This window comes from Bufo gargarizans, chromosome 6 (assembly GCF_014858855.1).
Source record: "Bufo gargarizans isolate SCDJY-AF-19 chromosome 6, ASM1485885v1, whole genome shotgun sequence".
NCBI classification, from domain to species: Eukaryota; Metazoa; Chordata; class Amphibia; order Anura; family Bufonidae; genus Bufo; species Bufo gargarizans.
Genome location: NC_058085.1, coordinates 234668678 through 234684710, shown reverse-complemented (window position 1 = coordinate 234684710; position 16033 = coordinate 234668678). Strand labels below are relative to the sequence as shown.

The 16033-nt window shown below is 43.1% G+C and overlaps 1 pseudogene; it reads left to right on the top strand.

Annotated features, from left to right (window-relative positions):
• Positions 1–12332: 12332 nt before the first annotated feature.
• On the top strand, positions 12333–15787 carry LOC122942095 (annotated as a pseudogene).
• Positions 15788–16033: the final 246 nt, after the last annotated feature.

Here is a 16033-nt window from a genome sequence, read left to right as displayed (position 1 = left end):
GTAATATATGCGGACTAAATCAGAGCTAGAAGGTGGTAAAATTACAGGGTACATCAAGGATGAAATTAATACTTCATGGATGAGTGGTAGATTCTAAAACACTCCTGCATGCACAGGCCAGGTTTTTCAGTGCAGGTTTAGCAGCAGTAAATTGTTTCTTTCCTTATCCCCCTTTTGGAACACACCCTGCATCTTTTTTGGGTCCTTCCCTTCCTTGCTGTCTGGGGGACTTGACTTGGAAAATGTTGCTCTGGTACAAGACGGGCACCATGACTCCCTGAAGTACTCGGACCCCCCTCGGTCTGGCTTTGAAATATTAGGGCCTTGATAACCACCTCTTGGAACTGGAGGAAAGTTCCTGTGTGGCCTGCAGATTGAAATAGCACATATGCATTGTACATTGCCACCTGTACAATGTGTACGGCCAGCATTTTGTACCACACCTTTGTTTTTCGTGTGGAACTGTAGGGCTTCAGAACTTGATCTGAAAGATCCACCCCTCCCATGTGATTATTGTAGTCCAGGATGCAAACTGGTTTGGGGACAGTGGTAATGGCACCTCAGACATGAGCAGGGGTGCTGGTATTTGTGTGAATGGTGGTCAGTAAAAGGACATCCCTCTTGTCTTTGTACTTTGTACTCTTTTTGCACACTGTGCCGCAAGCCACAGTACTTCTGGCAGTTAGTGACATGAATAAGGGTATGCTGGTATAATAGTTATCCACATAGAGGTGGTAACCATTATCCAGCAGTGGGTGCAGCAAGTCCCACACAATCTTTCCACTAACTCCTAGGATGGGGGTGCATTCTGGGGGTTCTATGCAGGAATCTTTCCCTTAATAAACGCGGAACTTGTGGGTGTACCCGGAGCTACTCTCACAAAGTTTGTACATTTTTATGCCATATCTTGCCCGTTTGCCAGGCAAGTACTGGCGGAATCTAACCCTCCCTTTGAAAAGTAACAGGGACTCATCTACACAGACATTTTTATCAGGGTTGTACACCTCATCAAACTTGGTGTTAAAGTGGTCAAGGACGAGCCTAACCTTGAACAGACGTTCAAATGTCAGGTCATTTTGGGATGGGCACTGTGTATTGTCGTTGTAGTGTAGGAATTTCCAAATTTACTCAAAACGCTTCCGGGTCATGGTCTGACTGTAAATTAGAGTCTGGTAGAAAATGTCCGAACTCCAATATTGTCTGACGTTTGGCTTCTTTACTACGCCCATATGCAGCATGAATCCCCAAAATATCATCATCTCTGCTGCACTTACTGGGGTCCAATCTAGGGGTCTAGCATATGGCGAGGTAGGGTTCTGAGCTATAAATTGTTGGGCATACAAATTGGTTTGAGTCTCCATTAAATTTACTAAATCTTCAGAGAAGAAGATTTTGAAAAAATCTTGTTCTGTGAAGTCCGCAGTGTCTATCTGTATTACGGAGTTGCCCACAAAATCCGGAATTTGGGGCTGATAATCGTCAGAGGGTGAGGTCCGTATGGGGTCACTCTGGGGGTCTGCCTCCGTTGCTACCCTGGGGCGCCTTCTAGAGGGTTCCTCATCAGCAGATGATGATGAGTAAAATGGCATCCTCTTCTCCCTCACTGGCCTACTCAGTATCAGAGGCAAGATACGTGTATGCCTCTTCAGCTGAGTAAACTCGTTGGGACGGGCCATTTTTATTTTATTGGGATGTTTTGTTTGAAATGTGTAAAAATGTATTTAGTATGGGGTGTGTATGTAGTGTTTTCACACGTGATGGGGCTTGTTATAAAATTAAATATAGAGAAAAGAGTAGAAAAAAAAATATTTGCTGGATGCACGCACAAACCTACACTAACACTACCTAACTAAAATTGATTTCTATATATATGGAGATTTATATATATAGATAAAACTAACTACACAAAGAAAAAAAATGTGCACAGTAAACTGAGCAGACCGGTCAGAAAAGTGGATGTTTCTGATCAGCACTCAGCAGGTCCAGGACGCACGCACAGATATTATGTGCGTGCAAATATTTACACTAACACTACCTAATAATCTAATAAAATGTATTTCTATATATATGTATATGGAGATTATATATATTATATATATATATATATATATATATATATACAGTCATGTGAAAAAATTAGGACACCCTTTGAAAGCATGTGGTTTTTTGTAACATTTTTAATAAAAGGTTATTTCATCTCCGTTTCAACAATACAGAGAGATTAAAGTAATCCAACTAAACAAAGAAAACTGAAGAAAAGTCTTTTCAAGATCTTCTGTAAATGTCATTCTACAAAAATGCCTATTCTAACTGAGGAAAAAGATAGGACACCCTTGCCCCTAATAGCGAGTGTTACCTCCTTTGGCTGAAATAACTGCAGTGAGACGGTTCTTGTAGCCATCTACCAGTCTTCGACATCGGTCTGAGGAAATTTTACCCCACTCCTCAATGCAGAACTTTTTCAGCTGTGAGATGTTTGAGGGGTTTCTTGCACGTACAGCCCTTTTCAAGTCACCCCACAGCATCTCAATGGGATTCAAATCTGGACTTTGACTTGGCCATTCCAGGACTCTCCATTTCTTCTTTTTCAGCCAATCTTTGGTTGATTTACTAGTATGTTTTGGGTCATTGTCATGTTGCATGGTCCAGTTCCGCTTCAGCTTTAATTTTCTAACTGATGGTCTCACATGTTCTTCAAGCACCTTCTGATACACAGTAGAATTCATCGTGGATTCTATGATGGTGAGCTGACCAGGTCCTGCTGCAGCAAAGCAGCCCCAAACCATGACACTTCCACCTCCATGCTTCACAGTTGGTATGAGGTTCTTTTCTTGGAATGCTGTGTTTGGTTTACGCCAAACATGTCCTCTGCTGTTGTGTCCAAATAATTCAATTTTGGACTCATCTGTCCAAAGAACATTATTCCAGAAGTCCTGGTCTTTGTCAACTTTATCTCTGGCAAATATCAGTCTGGCCTCGATGTTTCTCTTGGAAAGCAAAGGTTTCCTCCTTGCACACCTCCCATGCAAGTTAAACTTGTACAGTCTCTTTCTGATTGTAGAGGCATGTACTTCTACATCAACAGTAGCCAGAGCCTGCTGTAGTTCTCGAGATGACACTTTAGGGTTTTTGGAGACCGCTTTTAGCATCTTGCGGTCTGCTCTTGGGGTGAACTTGCTGGGGCGACCAGTCCTGGGCATGTTGGCAGTTGTTTTGAAAGCCCTCCACTTGTAGACTATCTTCCGGACAGTGGAATGGCTGATTTCAAAATCTTTTGAGATCTTTTTAAATCCCTTCCCAGACTCATAGGCTGCTACAATCTTTTTTCTGAAGTCCTCTGACAGCTCTTTTGCTCTCACCATGGTGCTCACTCTCACTTCAACAGTCAGGAGCACACCAAACTAAATGTCTGAGGTTTAAATAGGGCAAGCCTCATTCAACATGCAGAGTAACGATCTACTAATTATGTGCACCTGGTGTGATATACCTGTGTGAGATCTGAGCCAATTTAAGAGGGAATACATGTGAGGGTGTCCTATCTTTTTCCTCAGTTAGAATAGGCATTTTTGTAGAATGACATTTACAGAAGATCTTGAAAAGACTTTTCTTCAGTTTTCTTTGTTTAGTTGGATTACTTTAATCTCTCTGTATTGTTGAAACGGAGATGAAATAACCTTTTATTAAAAATGTTACAAAAAACCACATGCTTTCAAAGGGTGTCCTAATTTTTTCACATGACTGTAACTAAGTCAAAGCAGCTGGGCAGCACTGCAAACAATAGTAAAACAAAGTAGAAAAAAAGGAGTGCAAGCGGCTGTGGCAGTGATCCTCCCATCAAACCATAGATGAAAAAGGAAATTCCATGGCACTTCCCAAAAATAGACACGTGTTTATTTCACCAGATGCAATGTTTCGGTTCTCCCTTTGGAACCTTCCTTTTTCAAGCAGAATCTATACTAATAAAAGCCCTGTGTGCGTGGTGTCCGTGCATGTGTGCTGATTTGTTAAGTGCGCATGTGCGGCGCACAAACCAATCAGCACACACTCCACACACACACAGCAGGGACCGCCCAAAGCACCACGCCGCCGGCCAATAACAACACAACGCATCTCATGCAGGCGGACAGCCCACAGCAGCGCGGTCGTCCAATCAAAGTCGCCGCCCGGACCGCCCACAATTGCGCCACGGGGTGTCCGTACGTGTGTCCCGATTTGTTAAGTGCACATGCGCGGCGCACAAACCAATCAGCACACACTCCACACACACACAGCAGGGACTGCCCACAGCAGCGCGGCCGTCCAATCAAAGTCGCTGCCCGGACTGCCCACAATTGCGCCAGCCAATGAACACACGGCGCACCTCACACTGTATGGACCGCCCACAGCATGGAGCCGTCCAATCACACCATCTCCACAACTGCGTGCTGGCCAATAACCGCCTCATAAGAAGCGCCGCCATTACATGCACAGTGACAGAAATCCGATACACACTGCAGATGCTGCCAGCAGTATTAGCCAGCATCACTAATCAGTGCCAGCAATAATGCAATAATTGCCAGCCTTCAATCATTGCCACCAGTCACTGTAACAGCAGTCAGTGCCAGCCCTATCAGCCACCAGTCACAGTGCCAGTCAGCACCACCAGTTAGTGTTAGCTCTATCAGCCACCAGTCACAGTGCCTGCCGTCAACACCACCAGTCAGTGCCAGCAGTCATTGCGAGCTGTATCAGCCACCAGTCACAGTGCCAGTGGTCTCAGCACCACCAGTCAGTTTTAGCCATATCAGCCACCAGTCACAGTGACAGCAGTCTCAGCACCACCAGTCAGTGCCAAGTGTATTAGCCACCAGTCACAGTGGTTTCAGCACCACCAGTTAGTATCAGTTCTATCAGCCACCAGTCACAGTGCCCGCCATCTCAGCACTACCAGTCAGTGCCAGCAATTAGTACCAGCAGTATCAGCCACCAGTGCCAGTGCTTTCAGCAACAACAGTCAGTGCCAGTCGTATCAGCCACCAGTCACAGTGCCAGTGGTCTCAGCACCACCAGTCAGTGCGCCATCAGCTGCAGTCTGTGCCAGCCATCTCAGCCACCAGTCAGTGCCTGCCGTCTCACCACCACCAGTCAGTGCCAGCAATCAGTACCAGCAGTATCAGCCACCAGTCACAGTGCCAGTGCTCTCAGCAACACCAGTCAGTGCCAGCCATATCAGCCACCAGTCAATGCCAGCCCTATCAGCAACCAGTCACAGTGCCAGTGGTCTCAGCACCACCAGTCAGTGCCAGCCATATCAGCCACCAGTCACAGTGACAGCAGTCTCAGCACCACGTGGCACTGCCAGTCGTCTCAGCCACCTGTAAGTGCCAGCTGTTTCAGCCATCAGCTGCAATCTCAGCACTACCAGTCTGTGCCAGCCATCTCAGCCACCAGTCACAGTGCCCGCCGTCTCACCACCATCAGTCAGTGCAAAAGACGAGCAAATAGATCTATTGAAGAAAAGGAAAATGAGCATCAGAAAAATGTGAAAGCACAGAGAGCTAGGAGAGCAACACTACGTCAGCAACAAGCAATAAAAAGAGACAGGATAACAGATCTACAAACAGACACGACACATTTATCAACAGCCACACAGGAGAGCATAAATGATATAAGAGAAAGACAAAAACGTAAGAGAAATGCTGAAAGAGAAAAAGCTAGGAGAGCAAGTCTTACATCAGAAGAACGACAATTACAATGTTTGCGACATGCACAATTACAGAGACTGGCCAGACGTAAACGAGTGGAAAATAATGAATCCCGGGAAACAATAGAAAGAATGGCAATGATAAATTATATAGTTAATATTAATGAGGGTAACATTATACCCCACACATGTGGAGATTTAAGTCCGATATGCAATTTTTGTCAAGCAAAACATTTTAAGGGAGAAAGACCATCTGATCAAAAATTTACACACTGTTGCTCAAAAGGAAAAGTTAATCTTCAACCAATTCGAACAAATCTGTTTATACAGCAGCTCATGACGGGTCAGCATCATTACAGCAAAAATCTCATGCAAAATATAAGGTCAATAGATAGTGCTCTAGCATTTGCATCTATGGGAGCCAACATTAGTCTGCCTCTTGGCTATGGGCCATACTGTTTTCGAATCCATGGTTCCATTTGTCACAGAGCAGGAACACTGCATCCTCAACAGGGTGAAAACAGACAGTTTGCACAGTTATATATTTTAGATCCCTCTGAAGCTGCAGAACAAAGAATGCAAATTTCTGCCAACTCAGGAATAAATACAGAGCTTATGCAAACATTAAGTACATTTATGGCACAATTCAATCCTTTTGCCGACGCTTGCAAAATGTTGTACCAAGTTGAAAAATAATATGAAGAGAATGCCGCCAAAAATGACAATGTTATTAACCCCTTAAGGACACAGGGCGTACCGGTACGCCCTATTTCCCGAGTCCTTAAGGACCAAGGGCGTACCGGTACGTCCTGACTTAAAATCGGCATTCCGGCGCCGCGGGGGTTAATCGGAACGGGATTTCGGCTGAAATCATTCAGCCGGCATCCCGTAACAACGCAGGGGGGGGTCATTTGACCCCCCCGTATCGGCGATCGCAGAAAACCGCAGGTCAATTCAGACCTGCGGTTTTCTGCGTTTCCGGTCCATTCGGGTGTCCGGTGACCCGATGAACCGGAAAAAGACTGCGATCGGTGGCGTAATTATACACCACCAATCGCAGTCCGAGGATTTGAGGAGGCGGTGCTGGCCCTGGTGCTGAACACTGCTGTCCAGGGTGCTGATTGGTGCAGGGGAGAGAGGCGCGAGATTCAAACTTCCTGCGCTCCTCTCTCCCCTCCTCTTCCTGTTCTGCACGAGCACCCGGCAGCATCGTCCAGCACCAGCTCCTGTGTCCCCCTAATCGCCATCCATCACCGTCCTGCACCCATCGCCACCCAGGTAGGTTAGGGTCAGTGAGGGAGAGGCATCGTTAGGCAGGGAAAGAAGGGAAAAGTTAGTTAGGAAAAAAAAAAAAAAAAAAAAAAACTTTTAACTTTTACACAAAACTTTTTTTGATCCATCTCAGACCCCAGACCCCCCCTGCCACTTGCCCCCCCCCTACCAGCCCCCCCCCTACCAGCCCCCCACCACCACCAGCCCCCCCACCCCCTCCACCCATCCCCCCACCACTCCCCCCAACCCCCCCCCCCACCACTAGCCCCCTCACCACCACTTTTTTTTCTGCGTTCGCTGACTGGTCGGCACTTTTTAGCGTCCGTCCACTGTTAGCGCATCGCCTGCCCCACCGCTGATCAGCGTTGTACCGCTAATCAGCAACTTTTTTTTTTTCCTAACACTTGCCCTTTTTTCCTTTTTTTAGTACGCGAACACCCGTTGCCCCCACACACACGCACATATAATAAAGGTTTCCACACACGCACACCTACACGCACACACACCCATGGCCCGCCGGGTGTTCTCGGCCGAGGAGGCATATGCCCAGATTGCCTCCGACTCCGAGAGCCCCAGTGAGGATGAGGATGACCCCACATTCCTCTTATCATCAGCATCCTCCTCATCATCATCGGATGACGATGAGCCACCAAGGCGGCGGAGACGCCGCCAGGCGGAGCCAGGGGCCGCACATGCTAGGGATCCTGTGGCCCACCCTAGTACGAGCCGCCCTGGGGTTCGTACTGGTTTCCCGGCCCACCAAATAAGTTCACCGGAGACCCCTGCCGATGAACTTAGCTGGTGTCCCCCAGTGGACTTTGAGCCTGAGATTCCGGATTTCGCTGGCAATCCTGGAATCCAGATTCCCACAGTGGGGTTTACTGAAATTGACTATTTTAGTTTTTTTTTCAGTAACCCACTGGTGAATTTGATGGTGGAGCAGACGAATCTGTACGCCCAACAGTTCGTCGCTCAAAACCCAGGCTCAGTTTTGGCTAGACCCGGTGGCTGGACGCCGGTCAGTGCAGCCGAAATGAGGACATTTTGGGGCCTCGTGCTGCATATGGGTCTAGTCCAAAAACCCAGTGTCAGGCAATACTGGAGTGGGGACGTCCTGTACCAGACCCCACTGTACAGTATGGTCATGACACGCTCCCGGTTTGAGGCCATCCGGAAATGTCTGCATTATTCCGATAATGCAGCATGTCCACCCCGAGGTGATCCTGCCTATGACCGGCTGTATAAGATACGGCCTGTCATCGATCACTTTGGGGCCACATTTCAGCAGGCCTACGTACCTGGAAGGGAGGTCGCGGTTGATGAGTCGCTCATTGCGTTCAAGGGGAGACTCAGTTTCCGCCAATATATTCCCACAAAGCGAGCGAGGTATGGCGTGAAGCTATACAAAATTTGTGAGAGTACCTCAGGGTACACTTACAAATTTCGTGTGTACGAGGGGCGAGATTCCCGTATTCAACCCCCAGAATGTCCCCCCACTCTGGGTGTTAGCGGGAAACTCGTGTGGGACCTTATGTACCCACTGCTGGATAATGGTTACCACTTGTACGTGGATAACTTTTATACCAGCATTCCCTTGTTCAGGTCCCTTGCCGCCAGATCTACGTTCGCTTGTGGGACCGTGCGGAAAAATCAGCGCGGCCTCCCTGCCTACCCCCTCCAGGTACCTATCCCCAGGGGTGAGACCCGTGCACTTACCAGTGGAAACCTGTTGCTGGTCAGGTATAAGGACAAGAGGGATGTCCTTATGCTGTCCACAATCCACGGTAACGGCACCACCCCAGTCCCTGTGCGAGGTACCGCGGCAACGGTCCTCAAGCCCGATTGTATCGTCGACTACAATCGGTATATGGGAGGAGTTGATCTCTCGGATCAAGTCCTCACGCCATATAACGCCATGCGCAAAACCCGGGCATGGTACAAAAAAGTTGCGGTCTACTTGGTGCAGGTTGCCATGTACAACTCTTTTGTACTATCCCGAAGCGCTGGCAGCACAGGGACATTCCTCCAATTCTATGAGGCAGTCCTCAAGGACCTGATCTTTTCGGACCGGGAAAGAGCAGGCCGGAGTACCTCGGGAACTGGAGGCGCCCGGATCGTCCCTGGCCAACACTTTCCAGGTGTGGTCCCCCATACTGGAAAGAAGGGACGAACCCAAAAAAAGTGCAGAGTGTGTCGCAGGAGGGGGATACGGAAGGACACCACCACTCAGTGCGACACGTGCCCCGATCATCCGGGCCTCTGCGTTATCGATTGCTTCAGGGAGTATCACACTTCCATGGAGTACTAAATTTTTATAATCCCCAACAGTTCACTAGAGAACATAAAACACTATGGCTCTCAGACTTTGGAGACACGAAAACTATTTTTCTTTCCCCCAAAAATATTAGTTTTAGTGCAGGCATCCTCAAACTGCGGCCCTCCAGATGTTGTAAAACTATAACTCCCAGCATGCCCAGACAACCTACAGCCATCAGCAGGGCATGGTGGGAATTGTAGTTTTACAACATCTGGAGGGCCGCAGTTTTAGGATGCCTGCTTAGTGTCTCCAAAGTCTGAGAGCCATACATATTGGGCATCGTCGCGTGCGTAAAAGTCGTCGCTATAAAAATAACTTTTGACCAAACGCCTCGGATGAACGGTGCTAAAAATATAAAATAAAAACGGTGCCAAAACACCTATTTTTGGGCAAAATTTCAATTTAAATCCATTTTGCCGGTAATAAAGCAAGGGTTAACAGCCAAACAAAACTAAATATTTATTGCCCCGATTCTGTCGTTTGCAGAAACACCCCATATGTGGTCGTAAATGGCTATATAGCCGCACGGCAGGGCATAGAACGAAGGGAACGCCATACGGTTTCTGGAAGGCAGATTTTGATGGACAGTTTTTTTTTTGACACCATGTCCCATTAGAAGCCCCCCCTGATGTAGCCCAGACTAGAAACTCCAAAAAAGTGACCCCATCTAAGAAACTACACCCCTCAAGGTATTCAAAAGTTACTTTACAAACTATGTTAACCCTTTAGGTGTTCCACAAAACTAAATAGCGAATGTAGAAACAATTTTAGATTTTAATTTTTTTGTTACATTGCCTCAAAAAAGAGTAATATAGAGCAACCAAATATCAAATTTACCCCAAAAATAGTCCCAAAACAACAACCACCTTATCCCGTAGTTTCCTAGATGGGGTCACTTTTATGGAGTTTCTACTCTAGGGGTGCATCAGGGGGCTTGAAAGGGTACATGGTGTAAATAAACCAGTCCAGCAAAATCTGCCTTCCAAAAACCATATGGCGTTCCCCTTCTTCTATGTCCTGCCGTTTAGCCAAATAGTAGTTTACCACCACATATGGGGTGTTTCTGCAAACTACAGAATCAGGGCAACCCATTTTGAGTGTTGTTTGGCAGTTAACCCTTGTTTTACTCCTAGAAAAAATTGATTATATTGGAAAATTTTCCAAAAAATTGAAATTTCATAATTGTTTCTCCATCTGCCATTAACTCTTGTGGAACACCTAAAGGGTTAACAAAGTTTGTAAACCCAGTTTTGAATACCTTGAGGGGTGTACTTTCTTAGATGGAGTCACTTTTTTGAAATTTCTATTCTAGGGGTGCAACAGGGGGCTTCAAATGGGACATGGTATAAACAAAACCAGTCCTGCAAAATCTGCCTTCCAAAACCCATATGGTGTTCCCCTCCTTCTATGTGCTACCGTTCGGCCAAACAGTAGTTTACGACCACATATGGGGTGTTTTTGCAAACTACAGAATCAGGGCAACCCATTTTGAGTGTTGTTTGGCAGTTAACCCTTGTTTTACTCCTAGAAAAAATTGATTATATTGGAAAATTTTCCAAAAAATTGAAATTTCATAATTGTTTCTCCATCTGCCATTAACTCTTGTGGAACACCTAAAGGGTTAACAAAGTTTGTAAACCCAGTTTTGAATACCTTGAGGGGTGTACTTTCTTAGATGGAGTCACTTTTTTGAAATTTCTATTCTAGGGGTGCAACAGGGGGCTTCAAATGGGACATGGTATAAACAAAACCAGTCCTGCAAAATCTGCCTTCCAAAACCCATATGGTGTTCCCCTCCTTCTATGTGCTACCGTTCGGCCAAACAGTAGTTTACGACCACATATGGGGTGTTTTTGCAAACTACAGAATCAGGGCAACCCATTTTGAGTGTTGTTTGGCAGTTAACCCTTGTTTTACTCCTAGAAAAAATTGATTATATTGGAAAATTTTCCAAAAAATTGAAATTTCATAATTGTTTCTCCATCTGCCATTAACTCTTGTGGAACACCTAAAGGGTTAACAAAGTTTGTAAACCCAGTTTTGAATACCTTGAGGGGTGTACTTTCTTAGATGGAGTCACTTTTTTGAAATTTCTATTCTAGGGGTGCAACAGGGGGCTTCAAATGGGACATGGTATAAACAAAACCAGTCCTGCAAAATCTGCCTTCCAAAACCCATATGGTGTTCCCCTCCTTCTATGTGCTACCGTTCGGCCAAACAGTAGTTTACGACCACATATGGGGTGTTTTTGCAAACTACAGAATCAGGGCAACCCATTTTGAGTGTTGTTTGGCAGTTAACCCTTATTTTACTCCTGGAAAAAATTTATTATATTGGAAAATTTTCCAAAAAATAGAAATTTCAAAATTGTTTCTCCATCTGCCATTAACTCTTGTGGAACACCTAAAGGGTTAATAAAGTTTGAAAAAACAGTTTTGAATACCTTGAGGGGTGTAGTTTCTAGAATGGGGTCATTTTTGGGAGGTTTCTATTATCTAAGCCTCACAATATGACTTCAAACCTGAACTGGTCCATAAAAAGTGGGATTTTGAAGATTTCTAAAAAATTTCAAAATTTGCTTCTAAACTTCTAAGCCTTGTAACATCCCCAAAAAATAAAATATCATTCCCAAAATGCTACAAACATGAAGTAGACATATGGGGAATGTAAAGTCATCACAATTTTTGGGGGTATTACTATGTATTACAGAAGTAGAGAAACTGAAACTTTGAAATTTGCTAATTTTTCAAAATTTTTGGTAAAAAATGTATTTTTTTATGCAAAAAAAATAACTTTTTTGACCCAATTTTAGCAGTGTCATGAAGTACAATATGTGACGAAAAAACAATCTCAGAACGGCCTGGGTAAGTCAAAGCGTTTGAAAGTTATGAGCACTTAAAGTGACACTGGTCAGATTTGCAAAAAATGGCCCGGTCCTTAAGGTGAAAATGAGCCCGGTCCTTAAGGGGTTAAGGAAGTGTCCATGACAATAGTACAAGATCGCAAAAATTACCAAAGGCGCTATAACGCCCCAAAATGAGGTTGCTTTTATTTTTCAAAATGATGATGGAGAACCACCACTTGAAAGAGATCTTCTTATACACTGCAAACCAAGTGAAGATTATACAAATAAAAAACCCACAAAGAATTAGTGTCCTTGATCCTAATTTGGAACCCATGGTTTATCCATTGTTATTCCCCTATGGGGATCAAAGCTGGGGAATTGACATCCCATTGCAAAACAGACCACAAGCTTTATTAAATTTACCAAACCAGTCACACAATCCTAGAGTTAGAGTCATTCAAATGCAATACTATGGTTACCGTCTTTCCATTAGAGAGGATTTTAATCCCTTTTTAAATGCAGGCCGCCTTACACAGCAATATATAGTTGATGCATATATAAAAACAGAAGCCAACAGACTCAATTATATATGTCAAAATCGGCCTAAATTGGGTGTTGAAAAATACTCTAGATTAATGGATCATTTGTTTAATGAAGCCAATGAAGCAGGCCTGAGTCCTGGAAAAATGTATATTTTGCCTTCTTCATTTGCAGGGAGCCCCAGAAACATGCAACAAAATTATCAAGATGCTATGGCAATTGTCAGAAAATATGGAAAACCAGATCTTTTTATTACAATGACATGCAATCCCAAATGGGAAGAGATTGTAGATAACCTACAAAATGGACAAACTGTTGAAGGACAACCACATTTAGTTGCAAGAGTATTTCACCTAAAACTCAAAGCTCTAATTGATGACATCAGTAAAAAAACATATTTTTGGAGTCCCAAAAGCAATGGTCTACGTGATAGAATTTCAAAAGAGAGTTTACCACATACTCACATACTTCTAATTCTTAAAGAAAAATTGTCTCTGCTGAAATCCCTAACATTGAAATCACTCCTCGCTTACATGCAATTGTAACAAAGCATATGATTCATGGACCAAGCAGAGCATTCAATCCTAATTCTCCATGTATGACAAATGACAAATGCTGTAAGGATTTTCCAAAGGCATTCCAACCAAAAACTATTGCTAATAGCAATGGCTATCCAAAGTACAAGAGAAGAAATACAGGCCAAACTATAATTCTTAACGGAAAGAATATTGATAATTCTTGGGTTGTACCATATAATCCTTACTTAGCGTTGAAGTACAATTGCCACATTAATGTGGAAGTTTGTGCATCAGTGAAAAGTGTCAAATACCTTTTTAAATATGTGTACAAAGGTCATGATTGTGCCAATGTTGTCATTCAAGAAAAAGGTACTTTGAATCATGATGAAATAAACACCTTTGTTAATTCTAGGTATGTCAGTGCTCTAGAAGCAGCATGGCATGGGTTTGAAATGCATTATCAATCCCGTACCATCCATAGATTAGCGGTGTATCTGCCTGAAGAACAGTCAGTTTTTTTCAAACCAAATGACATTACCACAGCGGTACAGAGAGCTTTAAACCGTGATACTCAATTGACAGCTTGGTTCAAATTGAATCAACAAAAAGAGGAAGCAAAGAATATTTTATATTCGGACATTCCTTTGCACTATGTGTTTGACTCTCAAAAGTGTTGTTGGAAATTGCGTCAACGTGCAGAAAATATTCTTGGACAAATGTATTCTGTCAACTTAATATCAGATGCAGAGCGTTACTGTTTGCGTCTACTATTGCTGCATGTGGTTGGTGCAGTATCCTTTGAAGATCTGATGACAGTACATGGTAATGTCTATCCCACTTTCCAAGAGGCTGCAAAAGCAAAAAGACTTATTAATGATGACGATGTGTGAGAGAACACTCTGGAAGATGCTGTCCACTTTACAATGCCTAAACAACTTAGGGAATTATTTGCATATGTCTGCGTTTTTGCATCATTACAAAATATGAATGCACTTTTTCTAAAATATGAGCAATATCTCATTGAAGATTTAGTTCACAAACATAAACAACACAGTGATGATTGTACAATTTGTCGTAAGATCGCACTTAAAGAAATAGCCAATATTCTGGTACTACATGGCAAAAACGGTGAAGATTTTGGATTGCCTTACACAATGCCAAATACTGATCAACTTTCGAATATGTATGATACGGAATAACAAAAATACAGAGCTGAAGAAATTGAGAAAACATTAAACAGAGAACAAAAAAGAGCTTCAGAAAAAATATTGTCTGCAAGCAAAAATTCAACCGTTGTTTTTTCTTGGATGGTCCAGGAGGTAGTGGTAAAACATATCTTTACAAAACCCTTCTCAGCACAGTTCGTGGAGAAGGTAACATTGCACTCCCTGTAGCCTCAACAGGTATAGCAGCCAATCTTCTTGAGGAACATACCACTCTCAGTTCAAATTACCCGTTCCGATAGTTGAGAACTTAATATCAAATATGCGTCTCAATTCTGCTGATGCTGAAAATTTTAGATCATCTACAGTGCTCATTTGGGATGAGTGTACTATGGCCCCGTCTATTGCTCTTACAGTGGTTGACAAACTGCTAAAAGAAATAATGGATAACCAGAAACCCTTTAGAGAAAAAGTTTTATTACTTGGTGGAGATTTTTGGCAAACACTTCCAGTGGTTCCTCATGGTGACCGGACAAAAATTGTTGAAGCATGTATAAAGTATAATAAACTGTGGCAAAACTTCCAAATACTTAACCTTACAAACAATATCTGTTCAGTTAATACTGAATTAAGCAATTGGTTGATCCAAGTTGGCAATGGGGATACACCACACATTGACGGTTTGCCTGAAGACATAATAGAAATCCCTTCAAAAATTTTATGGACAGGAAATATTGTCAACAACTTTTTTGGACAAGGAATTTTAGTTGCTGATGTCTCCAAGATAACAAAAAAATGCATTCTTTGCCCAAAGAACTGCTATAAACTGATGTTTATAGCATAAATGAAGAGGTGCTAAACATTTTGGAAGGAGATACTGTGACATTTCTTAGCTCAAACTTAATTGATGACTCAACTGAGGAAGATATACAGAACTATCCTATTGAGTTTCTTAATGAGTTAACTCCAACAGGAATGCCGAGGCATAAACTGAACCTTAAAAAGGGAGCAATAATTATGCTCCTCAGAAATATAAACACTAAAAGAGGATTGTGCAATGGAACCTGCCTCTTTGTTAAAGACTTGAAAAAAAACCTCATTATTGCTCAAGTAATAACAGGTTCAGCGGAAGGGGACATGGTCTTTATTCCACATATTGATTTAGCTCCATCCTCTACTAATTTGCCGTTTACCTTAAGAAGACGACAATTTCCAGTTGCATTAGCCTTTGCCATGACAATTAATAAAGCTCAGGGACAAACCTTAGAAAAAGTTGGTATTTACTTGCCAGAACCAGCATTCTGCCACGGTCAGTTATATGTTGCATTATCTAGAGTTAGAACTTTCTCAGATGTGGTTGTAAAGGTTGTAGATGGTCCTGCACAAGGCAAACTGTTGCCAAATTCAGATAGAATATTTACAAGAAATGTGTATAAAGAAATTTTATAGAAAAATTTCAAGAGGTTAAAAAATACCTTTTTTCTGAATATCGGATTCAGATATTGTATATTGCAGATTGTTAAAAACTATACTTACTGTATCGTGATATATACCTTTCCATTTTATTTTTATTATTAAGTTAATTTTGACTTCTTTCCAAAATATTTTTGACAAAATGAAACAAGAAATACAATGTGGTTAAATTATCTTATTAATTAATATAGACTGTTTCTAATAATGTATATACACTACTCT